At 43.2% G+C, this 23,932-nt stretch overlaps 2 protein-coding genes across 6 annotated transcripts in view; both read right to left on the bottom strand.

Moving 5' to 3' along the window:
- The window catches only part of rp9 (RP9 pre-mRNA splicing factor), a 104,851-nt gene that overhangs the window by 19,830 nt on the left and 61,089 nt on the right, over positions 1–23,932 (bottom strand). The window lies entirely within an intron of this gene.
- Positions 1–23,932, bottom strand: part of LOC106570440 (engulfment and cell motility protein 1) — a 199,535-nt gene that overhangs the window by 128,506 nt on the left and 47,097 nt on the right. For 4 of the 5 annotated variants that reach the window (XM_045694887.1, XM_045694890.1, XM_045694889.1 and 1 more), the window contains exon 1: positions 13,297–13,573. The exons of the other annotated variant lie outside the window; for it this stretch is intronic. The gene's annotated coding sequence lies outside the window, so the exon portion shown is untranslated. Of the gene's footprint in view, positions 1–13,296; positions 13,574–23,932 lie in introns of those variants that run through there. 5 annotated transcript variants of the gene reach the window in all.

The raw sequence follows: 23,932 nt of genomic DNA, 5'->3' as shown, positions 1-23,932 counted from the left end.
ACTATGACTGTGTCTCTATCTGGAGACAACTCACCACTATGACTGTGTCTCTATCTGGAGGTACAACTCACCCCTATAACTGTGTCTCTATCTGGAGGTACAACTCACCACTATGACTGTGTCTCTATCTGGAGACAACTCATCACTATGACTGTCTCTGTCTGGAGGTACAACTCACCCCTTTAACTGTGTCTCTGTCTGGGGATACAACTCACCCCTATGACTGTGTCTCTATCTGGAGACAACTCATCACTATGACTGTTTCTGTCTGGAGGTACAACTCACCCCTATGACTGTGTCTCTGTCTGGGGATACAACTCACCCCTATAACTGTGTCTCTGTCTGGGGGTACAACTCACCCCTATAACTGTGTCTCTGTCTGGGGGTACAACTCACCCCTATAACTGTGTCTCTGTCTGGGGGTACAACTCACCCCTATGACTGTGTCTCTGTCTGGGGGTACAACTCACCCCTACGACTGTCTCTGTCTGGAGGTACAACTCACCCCTATAACTGTGTCTCTGTCTGGAGATACAACTCACCACTATGACTGTGTCTCTATCTGGAGACAACTCAGCACTATGACTGTCTCTGTCTGGAGGTACAACTCACCACTACGACTGTCTCTGTCTGGAGGTACAACTCACCCCTATAACTGTGTCTCTGTCTGGGGATACAACTCACCCCTATAACTGTGTCTCTGTCTGGGGGTACAACTCACCCTTATGACTGTGTCTCTGTCTGGGGGTACAACTCACCACTATGACTGTGTCTCTATCTGGAGGTACAACTCAGCACTATGACTGTCTCTGTCTGGAGGTACAACTCACCCCTATGACTGTGTCTCTGTCTGGAGGTACAACTCACCCCTATGACTGTGTCTCTGTCTGGAGGTACAACTCACCCCTATGACTGTGTCTCTGTCTGGAGGTACAACTCACCCCTATAACTGTGTCTCTGTCTGGAGATACAACTCACGCCTATGACTGTGTCTCTGTCTGGAGATACAACTCACCCCTATAACTGTGTCTCTGTCTGGAGGTACACAGTTGTAGGGGTGAGTTGTATCTCTAGACAGAGACACAGTTATAGGGGTGAGTTGTATCTGTCTCGAGGTACACAGTCATAGTGGTGAGTTGAATCTCCAGACAGAGACACAGTTATAGTGGTGAGTTGTCTCAATCTGGAGACTGTCTCTGATCTAGCATTTATGTTTGCCTCCCTGTTGTGCTGTCTATCTCTCAGCATCTTCTGTGCTGCTTTTGTTCTGCTTAAGCCTTACACTTTATAAAAGCCAAGCTAATGACTTTGAAAATTAGTGCCAGTCATATATAGAGTCAGGTCCATACATATTTGGACACCAAGTTATTCTTATTTTAGCTGTCTACCACAGCATATTGGAGTTGAAATGAAATAATGAATAGGAGGGTATTTACATCCAAATCGGGTGAACGGTGTAGGAATTATAGCACTTTTTATATGTGGTCCCCACCTTTTTAAGGGACCAAAAGCAACTGGACAATTGGCTGCACAGCTGTTCCATGGTCAGGTGTGTGTGTCATTCCCTCATTAGTTAATTTACAAGTAAGCAGAAAAAAGGTCTAGAGTTGATTTCAAGTGTGGCATTTGCATCTGGAATCGGTTGCTGTCAACCCTCAATATGAAGTCCAAAGAGCTCTCACTGCCAGTGAAGAAAGCAATCATTAGGCCGAGAAATCAAAACAAACCCATCAGAGAGATAGCAAAAACATTACGTGTGGCCAAATAAACTATTTGGTACATTCTTAAAAAGAACACAATGGTGAGCTCAGGAACACCAAAATGCCCGGAAGACCACGGGAAAACTGTGGTGGATGACAGAAGAATTCTTTCCCTGGTGAAGAAAAACCCCTTCACAACAGTTGGCCAGATCAAAAACACCCTCCAGGAGGTAGGCGTATCTGCATCAAAGTCAACAAAATCTGCGTCAAGAGAAGACTTCACCAGAGTAAATACAGAGGGTTTACCACAATACACAACACGTGTCCCATGTGGCTCAGTTGGTAGAGCATGGTGTTTGCAACGCCAGGGTTGTGGGTTCGATTCCCACGGGGGACCAGTACGGGGGGGAAAAAAAATGTATGAAATCTATGCATTCACTACTGTAAGTCGCTCTGGATAAAAGCGTCTGCTAAATGACTAAAATGTAAATGTAAATACGTAAACCATTGGTAAGCCTCAAAATCAGGAAGACCAGATAAGAGTTTGCCAAAAAACATCTAAAAAAAACCTTTACAGTTCTGGAACAACATCCTATGGACAGATGAGACAAAGATCAACTTGTACCAGAAGGATGGGAAGAGAAAAGTATGGAGAACGGAAGGAACTGCTCATGATCCGAAGCATACCACCTCTTTGTATGGTTGAGAGGGATGAGGCAAAAAGTATGGCAAATAAGTCTGTCAGCCCAGGCTAACATACTGCAAATTAAGAAATCATGTGACGAAGCTAAATAAAAATAAACTATACTATGAAACAAAGATAAATGATATAAATAATGATAGTTAAAAGCTTTGGAGGACCTTAAATGACATTTTTGGGAAAAAAGCCAACTTGGAGCCATCATTCATTGAATCAGATGGCTCATTTATCATAAAACCCACTGATATTGCCAACTACTTTAATGACTTTTTCCATTGGCAAGATAAACAAACTTAGGGATGACATGCCAGCAACAAACACTGACACTACACATCCAAGTATATCTGACCAAATTATGAAAGACAAGAATTGTACTTTTGAATTCCGTAATGTGACTGTGGAAGAGGTGAAAAGATGATTGTTAATAGACAATGACAAGCCACCGGGGTCTGACAATCTGGATGGAAAATTACTGAGGATAATAATAGAAGATATTGCCACATCTTCAATTTAAGCCTACCAGAAAGTGTGTGCCCTCAGGCCTGGAGGGAAGCTAAAGTCATTCCTCTACCCAAGAATAGTAAAGCTCCCTTTACTGGCTCAAATAGCCGACCAATCAGTCCGTTACCAACCCTTAGTAAACTTCTGGGGGAAAAAATGTGTTTGACAAGATACAATGCTGTTTCACAGTAAACAAATTGACAACAGAATTTCAGCATGCATATAGGGAATGACACTCAACAAGCATGCACTTACACAAATGACTGATGATTGGCTGAGAGAAATTGATGATAAAATGATTGTGGGGGCTGTCTTGTTAGACGTCAGTGCAGCTTTTGACATTATCGATCATAGTCTGCTGCTGGAAAAGACTTGTGTTATGGGTTTACCCCCCCCCTCCGCTATAATGTGGATAAATAGTTACTTGTCTAACAGAACACAGAGGGTGTTCTTTAATGGAAGCCTCTCAAATATAATCCAATTAGAATCAGGAATTCCCCAGGGTAGCTGCTTAGGCCCTTTCCTTTTTTCAATCTTTACTAACAACATGCCACTGGCTTTGAGTAAGGCCAGTGTGTCTATGTATACGGATGACTCAACACTATACACGTTAGCTACTACATCAACTGAAATAACTGAAACAAAAAGCTGTAGTTAGTTTCAGAATGGGTAGCAAGGAATAACTTAGTCCTAAATATTTCCAAAACTAAAAGCATTGTACTTGGGACAAATCATTCACTAAACCATAAACCTCAACTACATCTCGTAATGAATAATGTGGAAATTGAGCAAGTTGAGGTGACTAAACAGCTTGGAGTGACCCTGGATTGTAAACTGTCTTCATTGTCCAGAACAGACTATGGGAGGCGCACAGTACTATATAGAGTCATGACTACATGGAACTCTATTCCACATCAGGTAACTGATGCAGCAGTAGAATCAGATTTAAAAAGCAGGTAAAAAAAACACCTTATGGAACAGCAGGGACTGTGAAGTAACAGGCACAGACACATACATACATACAGTTGAAGTTGGAAGTTTACATACACCTTAGCCAAATACATTTATACTCAGTTTTCACAATTCCTGACATTTAATCAGAGTAAAAATTCCCTGTCTTAGGTCAGTTAGGATCACCACTTTATTTTAAGAATGTGAAATGTCAGAATAACAGTGGAGAGAATTATTTATTTCAGCTTTTATTTCTTTCATCACATTCTCAGTGGGACAGAAGTTTACATACACTCAATTAGTATTTGTTAGCATTGCATTTAAATTGTTTAACTTGGGTCAAACTTTTCAGGTAGCCTTCCACAAGCTTCCCACAACAAGTTGGGTGAATTTTAGCCCATTCCTCCTGACAGAGCGGGTGTAACTGAGTCAGGTTCGTAGGCCTCCTTGCTCGCACACGCTTTTTCAGTTCTGCCCACAGATTTTCTATAGGATTGAGGTCAGGGCTTTGTGATGGCCACTCCAATACATTGACTTTGTTGTCCTTAAGCCATTTTGCCACAACTTTGGAAGTATGCTTGGGGTCATTGCCCATTTGGAAGACCCATTTGCGACCAAGCTTTTACTTCCTGACTGATGTCTTGAGAGGTTGCTTCAATATATCCACATAATTTTCCTTCCTCACGATGCCATCTATTTTGTGAAGTGCACCAGTCCGTCCTGCAGAAAATCACACCCACAACATGATGCTGCCACCCCCGTGCTTCACGGTTGGGATGGTGTTCTTCGGCTTGCAAGCCTCCCCCTTTGTCCTCCAAACATAACGGTGGACATTATGGCCAAACAGTTCTATTTTTGTATCATCAGACCAGAGGACATTTCTCCAAAAGGTACCATCTTTGTCCCCATGTGCAGTTGCAAACCGTAGTCTGGCTTTTTTATGGTGGTTTTGGAGCAGTGGCTTCTTCCATGCTGAGTGGCCTTTCAGGTTATGCCGATATAGGACTCGTTTTACTGTGGATATAAATACTTTTGTACCCGTTTCCTCCAGCATCTTCACAAGGTCCTTTGCCGTTGTTCTGGGATTGATTCGCACCAAAGTACGTTCATCTCTAGGAGACAGAACATGTCTCCTTCCTAAGCGGTATGACGGCTGCGTGGTCCCATGGTGTTTATACTTGCGTACTATTGTTTGTAGAGATGAACATGGTACCTTCAGGCATTTGGAAATTGCTCCCAAGGACGAACCACACTTGTGGAGATCTACAATTATTTTTCTGAGGTCTTGGCTGATTACTTTAGATTTTCCCATGATGTCAAGCAAAGAGGCACTGAGTTTGAAGGTAATACATCCACAGGTACACCTCCAATTGACTCAAATGATGTCAATTAGCCTATCAGAAGCTTCTAAAGCCATGACATCATTTTCTAGAATTTTCCAAGCTGTTTAAAGGCACAGTCAACTTAGTGTATGTAAACTTCTGACCCACTGGAATTGTGATACAGTGAATTATAAGTGAAATAATCTGTTTGTAAACAATTATTGGAAAAATTACTTGTGTCATGCACGAAGTAGATGTCCTAACCGACTTGCCAAAACTATAGTTTGTTGACAAGAAATTTGTGGAGTGGTTGAAAAACGAGTTTTAATGACTCCAACCTAAGTGTATGTAAACTTCCGACTTCAACTGTACATCCATGATAACATACGCACTATACACACACGTACACATGGATTTTGCATTGTTGATATGAGGTAGTGGAGTATGGGCCTGTGGGCACACAGTGTGTTGTAAATTCTGTAATGAATATATTGTCATGTTTTTTAAATTGTATAACTGCCTTCATTTTTGCCAGACCCCAGGAAGAGTAGCCTTGGCAGCAGCTAATGGGGATCCATAATAAATACAAATACCTCATCTGTGAAGCATGGTGGAGGTAGTGTTATGGCGTGGCCAATGGAACTGGTTCCCTTGTATTTATTGATGACGTGACTGACTGCTGACAAAAGCAGCAGGATAAATTCTGAAGTGCTACGGGCTATATTATCTGCTCAGATTCAGCCAAATGCTTCAAAACTCATTGGACAGCGCTTCACAGTGCAGATGGACAATGACCCGAAGCATACTGCGAAAGCAACCCAATACTTTAAAGGCAAAGAATTGGAATGTTCTGCAATGGCCAAGTCAATCACCTGACCTGAATCCAATTGAGCATGCATTTCACTTGCTGAAGGCAAAACGCCCCAAGAACAAGCAGGAACTGACAGCTGCAGTAAAGGCCTGGCAGAGCATCACCAGGGAAGAAACCCAGCATCTGGTGATGTCTATGTGTTCCAGACTTCAGGCAGTCATTGACTAGGTCCAAGAGGCTTCTAAACAGCTTCTACCCCCAAGCCATAAGACTCCTGAACATCTAGTCAAATGGCTACCCAGACTATTCGCATTGCCCCCTCCCCTCTACACACCACTGCCACTATCTGTTGTCATCTATGCATAGTCACTTTAATTAACTCTACCTACATGTACATACTACCTCGACTAACCAGTGCCCCCACACATTGACTCTGTACCGGCACCCCTCTGTATATTGTTATTTATTATTTTCTACTGCTGCTCTTTAATTACTTGTTACTTTTATCTGTTATTCTTATCCGTATTTTTTGATACTGCACTGTCGGTTAGGGGCTCGTAAGTAAGCATTTCACTGTAAGGTCTACACCTGTTGTATTCGGCACATGTGACTAATAACTTTTGATTTGATTTTCAACCAAGTATTAAAACTCAGAATTTATTTTTTGATTATGTTAATATGTTCAATTACTTTTGAGCCACTAAAATTGGGGGGGGGGGGGGGGGGCTATGTATACAAATGGTTGTAATTCCTACATGGTTCATACAATAATTTTGACAAAACCCTTAAATTAAAGATGAAAGTCTACACTTTAAGCACATCTTGATTGTTTCCTTTCAAATCAATTGTGGTGGCGTACAGAGCCAAAATGATGTAAATTGTGTCACTGTCCAAATACTTATGGACGTGACTGTATGTGTTCCCCTGAATCAACACCTACCCTAATTGTCTATTAGTACTGTCCAGACTAAGATTTTCCCCTGGTGACACTGGTGCCACTAACTTCTACAGTGTGTGGCACCATCCACCAAATCATGAGTAATCATCTTATAAAGTAACTCAAAGTGATTTATTAAAGAAGTGTCAAAAATAGAATACTGAGGCATTCAAAAATAAGACATTTCACCTAACACATCCAAGCAGGAATTCATACTCAATATATTTTGTGCAACCTAATCCAGTGATTGTCATGAATGTTGGGTTGACAATTACAGTAGACTATAGTTGCTATATTTTACTGGTCAAACTAGGACTCCAGAATGTCCCAATTTTGGGGGGGTTCAATAGAGAGATTATACATCTTTATGTGCACCTCTACTTCAGTTCAACAACTGAGGAAGTGGAAACTCCAAAACATCAAAACACACTAGATCGCTAACTCTAAATATAATACCCACTGCTAGTAGCTATGTCTTCATCAAACAGTACATTTTATGTCCTAAAAAACACAGATTAGGCTACTACCCATGAGACCTATGCCCTGGCAAAGGCCGGAGCGCATTTTTCCCATGCACCGTTCCATATCTCAAAGCCATATCAAATATCTTGGTTGTAAAATATTGGCTATTGAGCTGAATATTGAGTGTTGAGAAATAACAATTTTACCTACAAAAAGCTGAGGCCTTGCTGTTTTTTCCCCTAATTGGATTTTTAAATGTTATATGATCAGAAATGTTCTTCTCTTAAGCGCATGGGGGGAAAGGGGAGTGGCTCGCTCATTACAGCAGCAGGCCCTAGTGATACAGATTAGAGGTCGACCGATTAATTGGAATGGCCGATTAATTGGGGCCGATTTCAAGTTTTCATAACAATTGGTAATTGGCATTTTTGGACACGGATCATGGCCGATTACATTGCACTCCACGGGGAGACTGCGTGGCAGGCTGACTACTTGTTATGCGAGTGCAGCAAGGAGCCAAGGTAAGATGCTAGCTAGCATTAAACGTATCTTATAAAAAAAAAAAAATCAATCTTAACATAATCAGTAGTTAATTACACATGGTTGATGATATTACTAGTTTATCTAGCTTGTCCTGTGTTGCATATAATCGATGCGTTGCCTGTTAATTTATCATTGAATCACAGCCTCCTTCGCCAAACGGGTGATTTAACAAGCGCATTCGCGATAAAAGCACTGTCGTTACACCAATGTGTACCTAACCATAAACATCAACACCTTTCTTAAAATCAATACACAAGTATATATTTTTAAACCTGCATATTTAGTTAATATTGCCTGCTAACATGAATTTCTTTTAACTAGGGAAATTGTGTCTCTTCTCTTGCGTTCTGTGCAACAGAGTCAGGGTATATGCAGCAGTTTGGGCTGCCTGGCTCGTTGCGAACAGTGTGAAGACTATTTCTTCCTAACAAAGACAGCCAACTTCGTCAAACGGGGGATGATTTAACAAAAGCTCATTTGCGAAAAAAGCAATCTTTGCATGAATGTACCGAACCATAAACATCAATGCCTTTCTTAAAATCAATACACAGAAGTATATATTTTTAAACCTGCATATTTAGTTCAAAGAAATTCATGTTAGCAGGCGATATTAGACTAGGGAAATTATGTCACTTCTCTTGCGTTCATTGCACGCAGAGTCAGGGTATATGCAACAGTTTGGGCCGCCTGGCTTGTTGCAAATTAATTTGCCAGAATTGTACATAATTATGACATAACATTGAAGGTTGTGCAATGTAACAGGAATATTTAGACTTAGGGATGCCACCCGTTAGATAAAATACGGAACGGTTCCGTATTTCATTGAAAGAATAAACATTTGTTTTCGAAATGATAGTTTCCGGATTTGACCATATTAATGACCTAAGGCTCGTATTTGATAGAGCAGTCTGACTGCGCTGTGGTGGGCAGCAGCACGCTCGTAAGCATTCATTCAAACAGCACTTTACTGCGTTTGCCAGCAGCTCTTCGCAATGCTTCAAGCATTGCGCTGTTTATGACTTCAAGCCTATCAACTCCCGAGATTTGGCTGGCAATACTAAAGTACCTGTTAGAACATCCAATAGTCAAAGGTATATGAAATACAAATGGTATAGAGAGAAATAATTCTATAATAACAACTACAACCTAAAACTTCTTACCTGGGAATATTGAAGACACATGTTAAAAGGAACCACCAGCTTTCATATGTTCTCAGCTTTCATATGTTCTCATGTTCTGAGCAAGGAACTTCAACTTTAGCTTTTTTACATGGCACATATTGCACTTTTACTTTCTTCTCCAACACTTTGTTTTTGCATTATTTAAACCAAATAGAACATGTTTCATTATTTATTTGAGACTAAATAGATTTTATTGATGTATTATATTAAGTTAAAATAAAATTGTTCATTCAGTACTGTTTTAATTGTCATTATTACAAACAAACAAAAAAATATGTATATATTATTACAAAAAAAATATATATATAAAATAATCGTCCGATTAATCCGTATCGGCTTTTTTGGTCCTCCAATAATAGGTATTGGCGTCATAATCGGTCGACCTCTAATACAGATCCAGGGGCAGGGCGCACACTTTCATTAGAGGAATCATGGAGGATAATGCACTTTACTGTTTGACCAAATTATGGTTTTAGACGCCCCCAAAATAGGACGTTTTGAGTGAGGTGACAATGTAGAATGTTCCCTTTCTATGTTTATAGGCACCCACCCTTTCAGTTTTTTATGATCTATGATCTTGTCTGTCTAACTGATGACAGAGTCGGAACAGGTCTCTTTGCTGATGCCAGGTTTGAATTTGAATGAGAGTTTGCGTGACCTCAGCTCAGCCCATCAGAAAACCAGGCCAGCTGGCCTTGCCAATTGATCAGCTCATTGTATATTAATATTTAAGAGAAATTGCAAAAATCTTTATAAAAATCTTAACAGGCCGATGTGCCGCTGGCTGGCCATTTTCCCCTTTTTCATTTTTTGGGGAAAAAATATATTTTTGTGTAAATTTCAACCAGCCCAACCAACTAAAAAAAAAACAGTCCAGCACATCTTGTCCAGCACACCAGATGGCCAATCCGCCCCTGCCGCACCAGTCTCAATCCGCCCCTGTCGTCACCAGACTCAATCCGCCCCTGCCGTCACCAGTCTCAATCCGCCCCTGCCGTCACCAGTCTCAATCCGCCCCTGCCGTCACCAGTCTCAATCCGCCCTTGCCGTCACCAGTCTCAATCCGCCCTTGCCGTCACCAGACTCAATCCGCCCCTGCCGTCACCAGTCTCAATCCGCCCCTGCCGTCACCAGTCTCAATCCGCCCCTGCTGTCACCAGTCTCAATCCGCCCCTGCCGTCACCAGTCTCAATCCGCTCCTGCCGTCACCAGTCTAAAAGGCCTCCCCTACCCTCTGTGGAGGAGGATAATCATTAATTCATGTATGAATGTTTTAGCCTGTAACACACACCTGTAGTTTGTATTCACACAGAACCACCCACAGTTCCTATAGGAAAAAGCCCGGTAAGAGCTCATTGAAAATGAGATTGCTTCTCTTTGCCCTGTGAAACTGTGCCCACATACCTCTATCAGAGTTTCAGCTGGGTGGTAGACACTGGTGGACAAAACAATGAAAGAAGAAGAGAAATAGGAAGAGTGGGGGAAACGTGGCAGAACGGTAAGAAAAGGGAACAGAACAGCCATGTTTTGAGTGACACAGGCATCAAATTCAAAGTTGAACTTCACAAAAACCCTGTGGAGAAATTGTCAATTATTTAAAAAATCCTCATTCAAAATTCTCTCTCACAGAGCATCTCTTAGTCACACCCAGATTTCTAAAGATAGTCGGCACAGGCACACACACACACACACACACACACACACAGCCCCAACCCCTCCCCACACAATCCAACTATGCCATTAATGTCAGTGTGTTGTGACTACTCTGTCTCAGCTGGCTACTACAGTAATACTAATACTGTCTCTGTCTCAGCAGGCTACTATAGTAATACTAATACTAACTGTCTCCATCTCAGCAGGCTACTACAGTAATACTAATACTAACTGTCTCCATCTCAACAGGCTACTACAGTAATACTAATAGTCTCCATCTCAGCAGGCTACTACAGTAATACTAATACTAACTATTTCCGTCTCAGCAGGCTACTACAGTAATACTAACTGTCTCAGCAGGCTACTATAGTAATACTAACTGTCTCCATCTCAGCAGGCTACTACAGTAATACTAACCGTCTCCGTCTCAGCAGGCTACTACAGTAATACTAACTGTCTCCGTCTCAGCAGGCTACTACAGTAATACTAACTGTCTCCATCTCAGCAGGCTACTACAGTAATACTAACTGTCTCCGTCTCAGCAGGCTACTACAGTAATACTAACTGTCTCCGTCTCAGCAGGCTACTATAGTAATACTAACTGTCTCCATCTCAGCAGGCCGCTTTGTTTCACAAACATGCCCTTGTTTCTGGTGCAGCAAGCAGGATATCCTGTCAGAAGTCTGTGCCAGAGGGCTGACAACAACTCTCACAGCAATTAACAGCACTGGAGTCACTCCACCGAAGTACACAACACGCCTGCTGAGGGGACAGCAATTCTCTAAGCCCGTGTTGCTAAAACACCGAAACATCTTGTAGACTATACTCCTGGTAGTTTTGTAGATGTGTAAGTGAGGGGAGTGATTCGGGGTTTAGATCTAAAGGGTAAGGCTGGACGTCGAAGCCAGATCCACTGCTGATTTGTATTCTTCCCCTGTTATCAAGGACTGATTTATACCTGGGACACCAGGTGGGTGCAATTCATTATCAGGTAGAAGAGGAAAAACAGCAGTAATGCGGACCTCAAGGCTTAGATTTGAATATTCCTCCCAAGATTGTAATAAACAGTGAACCCAAATCAGTGAAACCAAAAGGGTTCGCCAAATCACCACTTAAAAAAAAATATATATATATATTTCACCTTTATTTAACCAGGTAGGCCAGTTGAGAACAAGTTCTCATTTACAATTGCGACCTGGCCAAGATAAAGCAAAGAAAGCAGTTCGACACATACAACAACACAGAGTTACACATGGAATAAACAAACATACAGTCAATAATACAGTAGAAAAAAGTCTATATACAGTGTGTGCAAATGAGGTAAGATAAGGGAGGTAAGGCAATAAATAGGCCATAGTGGCGAAGTAATTACAATATACCAATTAAACACTGGAGTGAAAGAGTGTAACAAAGAGAGTCACTAACAAAGCCCTCACTGTCACTCAAAAATGTATTCCAGTGTCTGAATGCCTGACAGCTGAAAATCCTTGCCAGTGTGTGTGTATGTAGGCTACCTGCCCTACTTGTACCTTTTTTAAATGCTGACTTGAACGTCATTGAGAAAACAGAGAAGTGTCAAAGATTTTGAAAAGTAATCCTCAAAGTAATCATCTAGTTTTTTCACAAGTATCTGTAATCTGATTACAATATTTTTGCTGGTAGCATAACAGATTACAGTTACCGTTTTTTTGTTGTAATCTCTCACATGTAACTGATTACATGTAATCCATTACTCCCCAACCCGGCTTGTTAGTTGGCTCTGGTCTAGATCTCAACCTCTAGGCAGCATTATGTGCAATGTAATGGAACTGAGTCATGGTTAAGGGCTAGCTCTGGTCCAATGTTAAACCAACTCTTTGAAGTTCAAAGACTTTCAAAGTTCCTTCATAGAAGCCGCTCCTCCGCAGGTATTATTCTGTGGGTCTAATTCAGACAATGCTTGTCAAAACAATAATATGCCCAGCACTTCATGCCCAGCACTCTCCTCACCTGCAACATTACCCTGGGGGGGGGCGGTTGGGGGGGGGCGAGGAGAGTGTTGGGAAACCCTGCAATAGCTGACCTGTCAGGGCTAACCAGACTATGCTTATTCACCATCTCATCTCTCTACCCTTATGTCTGAACCATAGATGAAGAATGAGTAGAACCTCTGACCATGGCAATTTGACTGTAGCTCCGTTGGTAGAGCATGGCGCTTGCAACGCTAGGATAGTGGGTTTCAATTCCTGGGGGGCCCTTTGTGTAAAATGTATGCACACATGACTAGTCACTTTGGATAAAAGCTTTGCTAAATGGCATATCTTTTTTTAACTCATGGGTTAACTCAGAATGGCTGACCTAGTATTGTGATGTATAGTTATTCTAATTCTATGGTCTGAACCGGGTCTATGCCCATGGGGTTAGAGGACACAGAGGGTGAGGAGGGCAAAGGAAAAGAGCCCTGAAATTAGGGCCACACCCTTCGGCCCAATGCACCCCTTTCCAGCCTGAGCAGTGAGTACAGTACACAACAAGAAGAGAAGACAGAGGACTCACCCGGAAACCTTGACGACAACCAGCTAGTGAGTTCAACCTGCTGGTCCTGCCTCCAACAAGTCTTCTTTCAAATCCACAACAACAAAACTAAACAAAAAATGAATTACACTAACATTAGCTAGCCACAAATACAACAAAAATCCTTATGGGTCCAGCAGTCACAGAATCAAGGCTTTTAAACTAAACTTCACAGTGCCTTGCCTTGAGCACGGAAAAATAGCAAAAGCAAGAATTAGAGAGAGGTTAACAGGAGGAGGAAGTAGGCGTTTGTCTAGAGAAGAGGAAACAGGTCTGTAGCGACACAGACGGGTAAAAAAAGCGGCAAAATTCAAAGATGAGACAAACGAATCCGAGAAGTGGAAGGAGACTGAAGGCCTTGCACACAGGAAGTTACCTCAACCTGAAAAACAATGTGTCACATTCACAGCTATACTTTACAACTACATGTACTGGGCCACATTCAGCATGGCACAACGGTGGGAAATGTTCAGATATAGACATATAGTATGTAGAACAAAGATGCCTCTGACATGTAGAATAAGGTTGTCACGTTCGCTATCTTCAAACTCCCTGTCGTAAATCAACCAAAGCGCAGCGTGCTTGTAATTCCACATCTTTTATTGAGGTGAAACCAAACAAAACAATAAACAGGTAAACAGAAAAGAACGTGACGCAACTGAGGCGCACTCAAAACACACGCAGAAATAATAATTACCCACAAACACAGGTGGGGAAAAGGCTGCCTAAGCATGATTCCCAATCAGAGACAATGATAGACAGCTGCCTCTGATTAGGAACCATACTCGGCCAAAACAAAGAAATACACAACATAGAATGCCCACCCCACATCACATCACACCCTGACCTAACCAAAATAGAGGAAATAAAACGTCTCTAAGGTCAGGGTGTGAAAAGTACCCCCCCCCCCAAATTTGCGGACTCCCGGCCGCAAACCTGAACCTACAGGGGAGGGTCCCGGTGGGCATCTATCCTTGGTGGCGGCTCCGGTTTGGGCCGTAGCCCCCGCTCCGCCCGCTGATCCCTCCGCTTTTGTGGAACCGAACCATGGATCGTCGCCGGAGGCTCCAAACTGGGAACCCCCGCTGGAGGCTCCGGACAGGGGGACGTCGCTGGAGGCTCCGGACAGGGGGACGTCGCTGGAGGCTCCGGACAGGGGGACCGTCACTGCAGACTCCGCGCCATGGATCGTCACTGCAGACTCCGCGCCATGGATCATCACTTGAGGCTTCGTGCCATGGATTATCACTGGAGGCTCCGTACCATGGATTATCACTGGAGGCTCTGGGCCATGGATTATCACTGGAGGCTCTGGGCCATGGATTATCACTGGAGGCTCTGGGCCATGGATTATCACTGGAGGCTCTGGGCCATGGATTATCACTGGAGGCTCTGGGCCATGGATTATCACTGGAGGCTTCATGCCATGGACCATCACTGGAGGCTCCATGCCATGGATCATCACTGGAGGCTCCATGCCATGGATCATCACTGGAGGCTCCGGGCCATGGATTATCACTGGAGGTTTCATGTCATGGATCATCACTACAGGCTTAGTACGTGGAGCCGGAACGGGTCTTACCGGACTGAGGAGACGTACTGACAGCCTGGTACGTGGAGCTGCCACAGGGCGTACCAGGCTGGAGAGACGCACTGGAGGCCGGGTGCGTGGAGTAGGCACAGGGTGTACCAGGCTGGAGAGACGCACTGGAGGCCGGGTGTGTGGGGCAGGTACAGGATATACTGGGCGCACCGGAAGTCTCGAGCGTAGAGCTGGCACAACCCGTCCTGGATGCTCACTCTAGCCCGGCAAATGCGGGGGGCCGGGAACGAGCGCACCAGGCTGTGAATGCGCACTGGAGATACATCGCGCATCACCGCATAACACGGTGCCTGACCGGTCACATGCTCCCCACGGTAAGCACAGGGAGTTGGCTCAGGTCTCAACCCTGATTCAGCCAATCTCCCCGTGTGCCCCCCCCAAAAAACTATGTTGAGGCTGCCTCTCGGGCTTCCGTCGTTGCCGTGACTCCCGATCTCGTCACTGTTCCTCCCTTGCTGCTTCCACCTGTTCCCATGGGAGGCGATCCATTCCGGCCTGGATCTCCTCTCACGTCCAGGATCCTTTGCTGACCAGGATGTCCTCCCATGTCCACCTCGTCTTCCCCGTCGGTGCACGCTGCCTGTTGTTCTTGTGGTGGGTAATTCTGTCACGTTCGCTATCTTCAAACTCCCTGTCGTAAATCAACCAAAGCGCAGCGTGCTTGTAATTCCACATCTTTTATTGAGGTGAAACCGAACAAAACAATAAACAGGTAAACAGAAAAGAATGTGACGCAACTGAGGCGCATACAAAACACACAGAAATAATAATTACCCACAAACACAGATGGGGAAAAGGCTGCCTAAGTATGATTCCCAATCAGAGACAACGATAGACAGCTGCCTCTGATTCGGAACCATTCTCGGCCAAAACAAAGAAATACACAACATAGAATGCCCACCCCACATCACACCCTGACCTAACCAAAATAGAGGAAATAAAACGTCTCTCTAAGGTCAGGGCGTGACAAAGGTATCATCTATCTGCAACATTCCACAACGTTTCCCTACTGAAAGTTACCCTGATGTGGTGTCAAGTCATAGGCCTGGATAAAACATAGAGCAAGACACCAAAACTTTTCAAGGAGAACTAGATAAATGGAAGAGTGACGTAAGGTATTTTCAAATTCAAATCCCTTCAAACATGGCCACTTCACCACATAATGAATTCTTAACACCACAATGACCAAAATTCCATTCATGTCACTACAAGTAAAGAATGTGCATCTCCTGAAAAGCTCATTCACTGTAAATACCAGTTGTCTCAGTCCAACCAATGCTGTGGTTTTAGCTGAGGAAACAATCATTATTTTTGGAAAGGAAAAGTCAGAGCTCTGAGCAGAGGGAGCCATGACGATTACCCACCACCACAAGGGTTACGTCCCAAATGGCACCCTATTCCCTATGCGGTGCGCAACTTTTGACAAGGGCCCAGTGCACTATATAGGGAATAGGCGGCCATTTGGGACGTGACCATTTGGGACGTAGCCAAACTCTCTCTTCCACCTCTGCCTGCCCTCTTGCCTCACTGATGCAGTAGACTCTATGCACAACTGGTTGAATGAGCCAAACCCTGACAGGATCTTAACATTACAGACTCAATGAACTAAGTGTTGGGACTGACGTCTTAGTTGGGCAGTGTCAGTAAACTTTATGACCAGACCTGGGTTCAAATGGTACTTTAATGATTGTCAAATACTTTAACCATTTGATTGAGTCTGCCTGGAATGTTATTGTTGCCGTGTTTGCACTTTTGGGACTATTACATTGGTTCCACTGCACCAGGCAAGCTCAATCAAGCGAAGATAAAGTATTTGAAAGAAGGCGAATATTACTTGAATCAAGGTCTGGTGCTTACAGCAGATTCACTGCACCCATCACACGTGTTGGGGGCTGATGTCTTAGTTTGACCAGGGTCAGAGTTGTTTAACCCACCCTAGGGTTATGCCCGATGTCCACCAGATGCATCTGCGTTTTGTTTGCCGGACGTCTAGCCTGCATTTTCCATACTTGACGAACGTGTGCTTCGCTTTTTAACTAGCTACAAGTTAGCTAGTTGGAGTCCGCATGTGAACTTCCGTTTGTACCACTGCACGGTAAAGCAACGAACGAGTTGAAAATAGTTAACGTGTTCGGTACACAGAGCACACCGCAGCATAGCGCGACATTCCCAACGTAGCGTTGCGGACTGCTCCATTGACATAGAATGAGTTCCGCCTGAACAAAAATGCTTTATGCATCTGGTGGACATGAGACGTTAGAGAGGCTTCACTCCCTCGAGTCCCTTCTAATTTTTTGCCAGATGTCCAAATAAGTTTGTTTTCTAGCAGATCTTTACCTGGATTCAGATTCAAAGCGAACTGACGTGGCCCTCTGAGTATATGTCTATACATATCCAGGAAGGCCTGGTCTGGACAAAAAGGGTTGTTAAGGTTGTGACTGGATCTAACTGCCATGATCCACTGTGGTTCTCTGAATGAATTAAAAAATTTTAACCAGGCCCTTCTGGTATTACTACAGCTGGAGCTGTCAAGGACACAGAAACCAGTTAGAGTAGAGAGATGGAGAGTGTGATGGAGGACAAAGAGGGAGAGAAAGAGAGAAAAGAGAGATGAAGAAGAGAGTGGTATGTCAACAAGGTTACAAAGAGATACAGTAAATGCAGGGAGAAGGGAGAGCGAAAAGGAGAAGGGAAAGAGAAAAAGAGGGGGATAGAGAGAGAGAGAAAGATGAGTGGGATAGGTCTACAGCAGTGGAGGCTCCTCAGTGAATTTGATAAAAATAGTAAAACATAAAAAAGTTAACCTTTTTAGATAAGACGATACTAAATATATTCACGTCACCAAATAATTGATTAAAACACGCTGTTTTGCAATGGAGGTCTACGGTAGCCTTAACAGCACTATGTAGGGTAGCACCATGGTGGAGCTGGAGGACAGCTAGTTTCCGTCCTCCTCTGGGTACATCGACTTCAATACAAAACCCAAGGAGGCTCATGGTTCTCTCCCCCTACTATAAACTTACACAGTAATTATGACAACTTCCTGATGAGGACGTCCTCCAACCTATCAGAGCTCTTGCAGCATGAACTGACATGTTGTCCACCCAATCAAATGATCAGATAATGGATGTAGTACTGAAAGCATAAGCTACAGCTAGCTAGCACTGCAGTGCATAAAATGTGGTGAGTAGTTGACTCCGAGAGAAAAATACAATAGTTAGTTTTGAACAAATTAATTTCTTCAAAAATAAAGAAGCAAGAGAGAGAGCGAGAGCTATATTTAGTATTTTTTTTCACTTTCACTTAACTAGTGAATGCAGCTAGCTAGTTTAGCCTACTGAAACACCCGGCTCAAACGAGAGGGATGCCTACATTAGCTAGCTGGCTATGGCTATCCAACACTGGAACTCTTCCAAGTCAAGGTAAGCTTTCGGTTTGAATAAATGTATTGCCCTAGGGGCCCGGAGGTGTAACTGCTAAACTGCTTGCTGACTGTACACTGTACTGCATGATTGTAGCGGGTTTACTACCGCATTAGTTCAAGTAGCTATATTGACTATGATGTTAGGTAATATGGTGACAATGATGTAGGCTGTGTGTAACGGTTAATGGTTATGATGGTTTGGCTTGGAAAGTTTTTTTTTAGCTTGGTCACAGACAGCTGATGTGTTGTGCACTGAAGTCCACAAGCGAAAGGAAAAGGAGAAGGCGATCGAGTAGATCCGAGAATGAATTATTCAATGAGAAAAGTGATCATGATGTTTTTATGTGGCTGCTATGAAAGTGAATTGTGTTTGCGTGTGATCAGGGGTGTTCAGGGTTATTCATTCTGCTGATTCCGTTGAAAAACGTTTCTTAAACGGAAGCAAATTCAACAAAAAGGGGCTAAACATACCAGAATTTGTCCATTAGAAACTAATTTGCAACTGTTGGATTAATGGTTGCAGCCTAGATCAGCCAAACGCAGGCAAGAGTCTGCAAAGGCGGTATTGAATGTGTCACTGTCTGTCATCTTGATTACTCAAATGTTTCTCTTGACCTGTGTATCTACATTGTAAACTTTCATTCATAGGCTAGGTTGTAGCAACCTCATGATGGATATAAGGAGAATTTGAGTATCACGTATGTAAACTCAGCAAAAAAAGAAACGTCCTCTCACTGTCAACTGCGTTTATTTTCAGCAAACTTAACATGTGTAAATATTTTTATGAACATAAGATTCAACAACTGAGACAAACTGAACAAGTTCCACAGACATGTGACTAACAGAAATGGAATAATGTGTCCCTGAACAAAGAGGGGGGGGGGTCAAAATCAAAAGTAACAGTCAGTATCTGATGTGGCCACCAGCTGCATTAAGTACTGCAGTGCATCTCCTCCTCATGGACTGCACCAGAGTTACCAGTTCTTGCTGTGAGATGTTACCACACTCTTCCACCAAGGCACCTGCAAGTTCCCGGACATTTCTGGGGGGAATGGCCCTAGCCCTCACCCTCCAATCCAATAGGTCCCAGACGTGCTCAATGGGATTGAGATCCGGGCTCGTCGCTGGCCATGGCAGAACACTGACATTCCTGTCTTGCAGGAAATCACGCACAGAACGAACAGTATTGCTGGTGGAGGGTCATGTCAGGATGAGCCTGCAGGAAGCCTGCAGGAAGGGTACCACATGAGGGAGGAGGATGTCTTCCCTGTAACGCACAGTGTTGAGATTGCCTGCAATGACAACAAGCTCAGTCCGATGATCAGCTGTCCGTCCTGTCTCCCTGTAGCGCTGTCTTAGGCGTCTCAGAGTACGGACATTGCAATTTATTGCCCTGGTCACATCTGCAGTTCTCATGCCTCCTTGCAGCATGCTTAAGGCACGTTCACACAGATGAGCAGGGACCCTGGGCATCTTTCTTTTGGTGTTTTTCAGAGTCAGTAGAAAGGCCTCTTTAGTGTCCTAAGTTTTCATAACTGTGACCTTAATTGCCTACCGTCTGTAAGCTGTTAGTGTCTTAACGACCGTTCCACAAGTGCATGTTCATTAATTGTTTATGGTTCATTGAACAAGCATGGGAAACAGTGTTCAAACCCTTTACAATGAAGATCTGTGAAAATATTTGGATTTTGAAAGACTATCTTTGAAAGATAGGGTCCTGAAAAAGGGATGGTTTTTTTTGCTGAGTTTAGAAGCCTAAACCTATCCATGTTACATTGAGCTGGGTGAATGGAATATGAATAGCAGTCATCCAATATGCTGTAATAGAAATAAGGCCATGGTCCTACATTTAAATAAATAAATAAAAAATAATCAGCCTCACTCATCTTAAACAACACCAAACCCCACTGGTCTAGTGGGCCACAAGAGCTCAGCTGTTTCACATAATGTCTTTAAAAAAAACATTAACATTTCACCACAATCTCTCTTTTCACAGCATTTAACCCCACCACTCGCAGTTTGACATTTACAAATGTTATCATACAATTGTCCCAGACAGGCACAGATATCCTAGCTATCAAATGTTGGTTCTCAGAACATTGTGGCAACGTTATTTAAAAAAAAAAAAAAGATGAAAAATATCCTTTAGGGAACGTCACAGGAATGTCCTGTGTTAGCTGGGATTGTACTATACCTTATTGGGTCATTTGTCTGTCAGTAAGGCCTACAGTCAGCGCAATCTATTGCAAGGGAGAAATCTTCTGCTATGTTAATTGCCAAGCCCCAGTGGTCGTGATCCACATACCATGAGCTACAGCAATTCCAGATACCCCAAAACCAGAGGAGCTACTATCATAACATATATGTTACCAGGCAAAAATTAATTTAATGAGCTAGAAGATTGTTATTATTTTTTTTTAAACTAGGCAAGTCAGTTAAGAACAAAATCTTATTTACAATGACGGTCTATCCCGGCCAAACCCGGACGACACTAGGCCAATTGTGCCGCCCAAATGGGACAATCACGGCCGGATGTGATACAGCCTGGAATCGAACCAGGGACTGTAGTGCCTCTTGCACTGAGATGCAGTGCCTTAGACCACTGCGCCACTCGGGAGCGCCTAAGATCTCACTGAAGCATTTGGGTATGACAAGCTACTCTTATTCAAGCGCACAGCCAGGGCCGTACAGAGTCATAAGTACACCACCACTACTTCATCGCTCCCCAAAGTAGTTCTCCACACGGCCCAGACAAGCAGCTCTAAAAAAACAGCCTGCTCTTTCCTCCTTGCCTTCCCTGCCCACCACAGAGCTAGCATAGCGCGCTAGCGAGACGCTGTCTCCTTGGAGATGAGCGCATATGCTAAGGAAACCAATTAGCCTTTAGCGATGTACTGTACTGTTCTCTCCTCAAACTCTCCCTAGAAGGAGCCTTGGGAGCCTGGGGGAATGTGGGGACTTGTCCCCACTCAGAAGAGTCCTTGACAGGGAAGGGAAAGTCAGTTAGGGATTCCCTGTGGGAAGTTGCTAAAAACAGGCACATTAACTTTATAGTGCTGCTAATGTGGAAAAAAGACCACATACAAAAATGATCTAACTGTAAGTGCCAAGCAGCACACACAACTAGGGCTTTACTAGCTACTATGTTCTTTGTTATAACAATGCAATGGTAGCTATTAAAAGAATGAGATGTGATATGCTGCATCTCCCATTGGAACTCTCCCAGCCTACACATAAGCATCAGTTACCAATCACAACATGTTTTTTTGATTCTGATATGCGTTAATGTTGGAATGGGGCGACTTCCTGGTCTCGTTACCTTCAACCCATAACGGGCCTCCTTACCCAACCTTTTATCCTCCATAATCCAACTGCTAAGTCGGTGCACTTAGAGAGACTACGTGCCAAACGGCAGCCTATTCCCTACACAGTGGACCCTGTTGAAAAGTAGTGCACTAAATATGAAATAGGGTGCCATTTGGGACACATTTCGAGCCTGTAGTGTATTTATATTTATTAAGGATCTCCATTAGTTCCTGTCAAGGCAGCAGCTACTCTTCCTGGGGTCTTAACAAGACTAAGGAAATTACATCACACTTCTTTAAAAAAAAAGATATAAAAAAAACAGTACATCATACAACACATTATTACCCCACTTTTACTCCACTACATTCCTAAAGATATTAATGTACTTTTTACTCCATACATTTTTCCCTGACATCCAAAAGTACTCATTACATTTTGAATGCTCAGCAGAACAGGAAAATTATCCAATTCACACACTTATCAAGACAACATCCCTGGTCATCCCTACTGCACTTGATCTGGCAGACTCACTAAACACAAATTCTTTGTTTGTAAATTATGTCTGTATTGGAGTGTGCCCCTGGCTATCTGTAAAGAAAATAGAAAATCATGTCTTCTGGTTTGCTAATATAAGGAATTGGAAATGATTTACACTTTTACCTTTGATACTTAAGTATATTTTAGCAATTACATTTACTTGTAATACTTTTAGTACACTGTACAGTGCATTCGGAAAGTATTCAGACCCCTTAATTATGTTGCAGCTTCAGCAACACGGACAGTGCAATAAACACTGTTGATGTTCTGTGGTGGTCGCTGCAGCAGGGAGGAGAGCGAGAGACAACGGGTGCTAGTCACACAGTCAATCTCTGTAAAAAAAAAAAAAAAAAACACCGGCCTGGCACAAACAAATCAATTGCGGTCGGACTCCCTCCCTTTGTGTGTCAAACAGCGCGCTTAAAGCATCAGACAAGCTCAGTGCCTATGGTTGATTTGATTAAAACACATTGGATGTGTCTATATATGAAAAAAATACAAGTTTTCAAATAGAACCGACGACTCTTGGTCAACCAATACTTTTTTGGGGTCTGGGACACCTTAATTTAGTATAGTTTAATCTAAAAAATAATAACTTTTTTAATGCTTCACCATATTTATGAGCCTCCACTGATGTAAACATATATGAGAGAGAGAGAGAGAGAGAGAGAGAGAGAGAGAGAGAGAGAGAGAGAGAGAGAGAGAGAGAGAGAGAGAGAGAGAGAGAGAGAGAGAGAGAGAGAGAGAGAGAGAGAGAGAGAGAGAGAGAGAGAGAGAGAGAGAGAGAGAGAGAGAGAGAGAGAGAGAGAGAGCGAGAGCGAGAGAGCGAGTGCGAGAGAGCGAGTGCGAGAGAGAGAGCGAGAGAGAGAGCAGATGGAGCATGAGACAGACAGGACCCACAGGCTTCGTTGAGTCACTCCGACTGTGTGACCTTCTGCTGCAGGGCTCCTCGGCTCAGCAGAAACACAAACCAGGTCACACACAAACACCACTGTGAGGAGAGGGACAATCAGATGGAGAGCAAGGGGGTTTACCTAAAACACAGCCAAATAACAAATTGAGGTGTGTGTGTAAGAGAGAGAGAGTGAATATCAAGTGTCTCAAGCAATGAGCCATATGCATGGAACTGTGGCACACTTACAAACCTAACTCAGTCACGAGTCACTAGTGTCAAACCCAATAAGGACTCGTAGGCGAGAGGGGAAATGTAACAACTAAAACAGTGTGGGGTGGGTGAGAAAGAAACACACTGACTAGGGCTTGGAGAGGGGATAATAATAATATTGTATTAGTATTTATTATAAATCCCCATTAGTTCCTGACAAGGCAGCAGCATATCTTCATGGGCTTCAGCAAAATGAAGCCAATTATACAATTTAAAAAACATTACAATGCATTCACAACACATCAAGTGTGTTCCCTGAGGCCCCTACTCTACAACACAAAATCCATGTGTACGTGTGTGTATTGTGCGTATGTTATCGTGTGTTTGTATGAATGTGTCTGTGCCTATGTTTGTGTTGCTTCACAGTCACCACTGTTCCATAAGGTATATTTTTATCTGTTTTTTTAATGTAATTTTACTGCTTGTATGAGTTACTTGATGTGGAATAAAGTTCCATAGAGTTCCACAGTTCAATATTCAAACCACATTTACTGAAACGCAAAAGGACGGCTCTTATTTGTAGAGGGAAGGAGGGTAATACCAAACGCCACAGCCCGTAGCGGTACAGTGCACAAGAGGTTGG

The sequence above is a fragment of the Salmo salar genome, chromosome ssa14 (genome assembly GCF_905237065.1).
Source record: "Salmo salar chromosome ssa14, Ssal_v3.1, whole genome shotgun sequence".
Lineage (NCBI taxonomy): Eukaryota > Metazoa > Chordata > Actinopteri > Salmoniformes > Salmonidae > Salmo > Salmo salar.
The sequence above is the reverse complement of the archived record's forward strand: the minus strand, read 5'-3'. Positions and strand labels throughout refer to the sequence as shown.